The 5514-nt window shown below is 44.9% G+C and overlaps 1 long non-coding RNA gene across 1 annotated transcript; it reads right to left on the bottom strand.

The window, feature by feature from the left end:
• Positions 1-547: 547 nt before the first annotated feature.
• On the bottom strand, positions 548-1976 carry LOC138569543 (uncharacterized). The gene is made up of 3 exons (XR_011303257.1): positions 1880-1976; positions 1629-1745; positions 548-1538 (listed from the first exon to the last, which is right to left on the bottom strand). It is a non-coding gene; the product is annotated as an uncharacterized lncRNA (long non-coding RNA).
• Positions 1977-5514: the final 3538 nt, after the last annotated feature.

The following is a 5514-nucleotide window of genomic DNA, read 5'->3' as shown; positions in this document are numbered from 1 at the left end:
TATGGTGTTTTGCTCATTTGCCAGAAAATGCAAACGGTTTGACCGGAGATGCTCGCCTCTCTGCAGCCTACCATGTGTCATTAGAGGTGTGTGTTACCAATATTATAAGTTCCGAATTTTTAATATATATCTAAAAATCCCCCTCTGCCACATATTCTGAGGGAGTGATAAGATCTGCTTTTATAAGTAAGACATCCCGGTCCGCAAGCTGCGCACAGAGTATTTGCCAACTAAAGCCTGGCGTTCTGCCCCTACACGTCAAGGGTGCGCACACGCCGCATGTGTGTAGTACGAGAATGAGCGCTTAGGGAAAATGCAAAATATATTGCTTCGCTGCAGGATTTTTCTGGCCTTTGTGCCAATATTAATTGCGCCCCCTGAAGCGCAGCGGGCCTGTGGGCCTGCTCGACCAGCGCAGCTGTCCATTTACAAAGGCGGAGGGGTGATGGGCCGCAACAGCGACCGCACAATTGGCTACATGGCCTGGACACCTGTGGCCGATAAACATTTGGATATTTAGAACAGGGGGGTAGTCCTGACCTCAAACATTTAGGCTACAATGATTTGCTCTAGGCACAATTCTCATACATCTCCATATACAATACTGCACACTTAACAGATTATGCATCTTGGGAGGAAAAACATACAAATCCAAATTCTGAAAGGGCTGGAAAACCAGTTTTTAGACCTTTATTACTTTAGGTCACATATTACAGCGTAGTTTAAGTACTACCACTGTCTTACAAACTTACAAATAAACAGTAGACAGAAAAATCAACAACTTAGTCATCAGTTTACTCAATTGTGTATAGCGAGGACTTGAGTATTTAAACAGAGGGAGAAAGGCATTAAATGCAGCTTTTTGTATTTGTAGGCGTACCAAAGTTAAACTGAACTTTAGGCATTCTACTTACATTTTAAGAAAGAACACAGTAGAGAGAAGAGAGGTGTAGTTTGTTGGCTCCACAATACTACCTTTTTACTCAATTCTGTTATCTATGTGTTGGTTAAACAAAATATGAATTCATATTTGTCATCAGTGCTTTGTACAAAACAAACATTTGCTTCACGGAGCCTGAAATTTAGGTCTGCTGGGAGGCAACACTTATGCAACCACTACTTTGTACAAAACAATTTTTTGCTTCGCGACACCTAAAAATAGGAACTGCTAGGAGGCGACGTCAACACTCAAGGTGGTAAAGATGATGTATGTCATAGGTCTTAGTGTTGTAAATATAGGACCACATGACGTAGGACGTTTCGGCTGTGTAGAGATGGCAGCCTTCTTCTATGGCCCAGAATAGCAGGTCTTCCTATGATTTAAAAAACAAAATACGGAATATTGTTGAGTATCCAGAATATGGATTATGTGTACAGACGTTAAAAACCCGTGAGGGGTTACACACTGTGGATTGGCCCTCCGAACCCAAGTACTGATCTTGCATTAGAAGGGGTAAGGAGCTCGAGATGACTGGGCTCCTGGTGAAACAAGGAAGGTGATGTTGGTTACCCGTTGGTATAATGCGATGTTGGGCGACCTAAAAATAAATAAACACGTGGCAGGAGTTACACACGAGGCTTGTAAACCGGGTGCTGGATCAAGGATGTAAGCTGTGAAAGTGTAGTACCTTGTTTTATGAGCACCTAGGATGCATGCTGCTGGAGGGATCCCTCGGAGGGGAAGGATTCAGTGGAGCAGGGCTACGTTTCCTGTCCGGAGATGGAATGCGTCCAGACAAGCATTTCTACTGGGCGGGGGAGGGGGTGTGGGGGACAAAAAAAGGAAGAAGGGAGACAAAGCGTTCTTAGAATTCGTGGACCCGGCTGTGGCTGGAGAAATGAGGAAGACAGGGGTGGCCCAATGTGGGCGTCAGCTTACCTGTCCGTCTGTGTGTGTGCACACTGGACGTGCTGCGTCTCGTCTCCGTCTCGTCTCCAAGAAATGGAGCTGTTCGAGTGAGGCAGGGAGCGCATGTGCAAAGGCTAAGTGTACGCCTGTTGCGCATGCGCATGAGTGCAGTGGTCCCGTTGTCCCGTTGCTGCGGAGACACGGGCGCCTATGTGTGCATCCTGCGGCCTCGTAATGCACTGGGGCACTGTGGGTTAGTTTCAAAGGGAGAGTGAACACAGGGATATTTATGTTGCCGTGCTTGCAGCAGGGGGCCCTCACAAAATGGACCCTGACTAGGCTACATACGCTGGCTGTGGAGGAACCAAATCAAACATAAAGGTCTGTATCGAAACGTGGTGCGGGCTGCAGGAGTCGCATGGTCAGTGCATCTAGTGCGGTACAGAAGAGGCCAAGTTAAAAAGAGCAAGTGAGGAGGACTGGTGACGTATGCTTAGTGTTCAAAAGAGGAACAGCGGACATGACGGTAATGGGGATGGCTCAGTCTACTGGAAAAATGTGTAGTGGAATGCTTGGACCTGAGGTAGTCCCTCCTCAGGGGGGCTTGGTGCTTATAAATACTCAACTGGTGCGAGTTCATTCAGACCGTGAGTTGTGGTCTGTAATTTAAAAATCCACCAGGATTCTTTAAAGTTCAGGGCATTGGCGGTATTGGAACAGTCACTCACTTTGTCCACTACCCACCATTTAAAGGAGTCACAGTTGTGCTGGTATTCGAGGAAGTGAGGAACTAACGGTGCGTTATGAGTCTTGCATCTTATTCTCGACTTGTGTTCTCCTATTCTCTTGTTAACTGGCCTCGATGTTTGTCCTATATATCGTAAGTGGCAAGGGCATTCGATGATGTAGATAACATTGGGTGTCTTGCAGTTCGAGAAGTGGCGGATTTCCCACTCTTTGCCATCCACCGGAAAGGACCGTAGTTTCTTGGTTTGACTGCAGACAGAGCAGCTGCCACAGGGGTGGTGTCCCCGAATCTCCCGCATATTCCACAGGGTAGATCTGGAGTCTTTTCGCTTGTTCCTAGCATGTGTTAAGAGGTCTTTTAGATTTTTGGATCTCTTCAAAGCCATTCTCGGTAATGGTTCACCTGGCAGGCTCAACTGGACAATGGGCCATAATTTTTTGATGATGCCTCTGAGTTTGGATGTGTTAGTGTTAAAAGTCGTGACACATGCCTTGGTGTTTTCCGAGTCTTGATTACGGACCTTGGGGTCAATAAAGCTTCTCTGGGTGTTTATAGGGCCCTTTTCCTGGTGTCCTTCAGAAGTTTTTTGGGGTATCGTCTGTTTTCAAGTTTAAGTTGCAGTTCTGACGCGTGTGTTTTGAAATCCTTAGTATCTGTACAGTTGCGTCTGATTCTGAGAAATTGTCCGTAGGGCAGGATGGTACGGAGACTTTTGGGATGATTGCTTCTATAGTGCAAAGTGGTATTACGGTCCGTCTCTTTTTTGAAAATTGAGCATGAGATTTTTCCATCTGTGGCCATTATGTTGAGGTCAAGGAAATTAATTTTCTCATTGTTATGGCTCATCGTGAATTGGATTTCTTGTGTTAAATTGTTGATCCAATCTAGGAAATTTGCCAGTTCTTGCTTGCTGCCGTGCCATATAAAAATAACATCATCAATGTATCTATGCCATAGGCGAATTTTGTTGTGGAATGGGTTGGTATCATTTAATATGAAGGTTTTCTCATATTCGGCCATGAAGATGATGGCTAGGCTCGGTGCATACGCTGCCCCCATGGCAGTACCACAGGTCTGCTGGTAGAAGGTATCATTGAATGAGAAGTAATTGTTGGTTATTGCAAAGTCCAGAAGTTCAAAAATAAAGTTTGCCAGAACTCTCTTCTGTGTCATATATAGGACTAGATGTTGTTTTATGCATTCAACTGCCTGTCCCTGAGGGATGCTAATGTACAGTCTCTTGATGTCCATGGTGACTATTTCTTCAGTGCTGGGATCGAATAGTTGGTTTTCAAAAATGGTGATGGTCATCATGGTATCCTTAAGGTATGTGGGTGTATTTTGGCAGAGAGGTTTTAGAAAGAAATCTATGAATTTGCACAAAGGTTCAAGTATGGAGCTACATCCTGAGACGATGGGTCTCCCTGGGGGCGAGGTCCTGTTTTTATGAATTTTGGGTAAGGCGTAGAACGCCGGTATCCTTCCCTCAGCGGTGTTTAGGAACGCCTCTTCTTTGTCGGAGATCCAATTTCTTTCGACTGCATACCTTGTCATTTCTTGTATTTTGTTTTTCAGCTGGTTTGTGGGGTCTTTTTTAAGTTTTTTATAGTTATTGTCTTCATTTAATAGTGCCATGACCATCAGCGTGTATTGCTCTCTACTTTGTATCACGATACCACCGCCTTTGTCTGCCATTTTTATCACAATGTCGGGGTTGTTTCCCAGAATTTTAAGTGCCTTTTGTTCCCCAACTGTGAGGTTGTTTCTGTGATGGTTTTGTGTGCACTTGAGTTTGTTTATTTCCTGTCTAAGGCATTTTTCAAATGCAAGAAATGTAGAAGGGATGTCACTGTCCCTTAGGTAGAATTCACTTCTTGGTCTCAATCCTGTGTCCTCTGCTTCTTGGGGTACGTTTTTATCCTTCAAGAAGATTTTCCTTCTGATCGTGCGTAAAAAGGTGGATAATTCTCCATCCAGTTGGAACCAGTCCGTGGTTTTCGTTGGTACATAGGAGAGGCCTTTGGCCAAGAGAGAGGTCTCATCTCTGGAGAGTGGTATACTTGAGAGGTTAAATATAGGGATTAGGTCTGGTGTCTTCGGTTGCCCCTGCGTCTCCTGCCCGGTTGCCCCCATTTAAAATTGAGCAGGGGGCCCCCAGAACCCGCCTCTGGGGCCCCCTTGCCCTAAAAAAGGCATCTGGGGTGGTGGTAGGAATTGGCCATAATTCGGGTTGTTGCCTCCTGAATTGCTTTGATCTCCCGATGAGGATCCTGAGCTTGAATTATCTGAGCCAGAGAAAGAGACGCCTTTGCGGCGGCTCCTATTGATTCCCCCTTGTTTAGCAGTTCTTTCCTTTTCTTTGATGTCTTTGTAATCTATTGCAAGGTAAGGGTAAACATTTACCAGTTTGAAATTTTTAATGTCCTTGACAAGTTTTTTGTGTTTTCTTTCTAATGTGAGGGCTGAAAAAGTTTCAAGAGTTGCATCTATTTCTTTAAGTTTGTCCCTTGCGTTGGTGATAGCGTCATCATTGAGGAACTTGGTTTCCTCATTCTTTAGATCTGCCATCATATTGGTATGTATTCTCTTAGCTGTTGTAATAGTGAGAACCATTAGGTCTCTGCTGCATTTAGTGGAGATTTTGCTAAAGTCCTCCATGTATACCCTGTCATCTAGAAAAAGGGCTGGCTCATTGCGTATTATTAGGCCTAATGGCACCACGTTTGCTCGTAAATATTCGCGTAGGAAGTGGCCATGTACCTCTGTCCTGAACACACGTTTTTTGAAGTTAGGAAGGTTATCGCCAGTGGCAGTTGAATCTAGATGTGCTTGGGCCCCCTTCCATGTTGAAAAGTGTGGGGCCCTGAATCATATCATTCATTTGCTCCTCCGAGAAGCTGAGTGTGTGTTCCATGTT

The sequence above is a fragment of the Ambystoma mexicanum genome, chromosome 2q, assembly GCF_040938575.1.
Source record: "Ambystoma mexicanum isolate Mex_15411 chromosome 2q, UKY_AmexF1_1, whole genome shotgun sequence".
Taxonomy (NCBI): domain Eukaryota; kingdom Metazoa; phylum Chordata; class Amphibia; order Caudata; family Ambystomatidae; genus Ambystoma; species Ambystoma mexicanum.
This window is presented reverse-complemented; position numbering and strand designations above follow the sequence as displayed.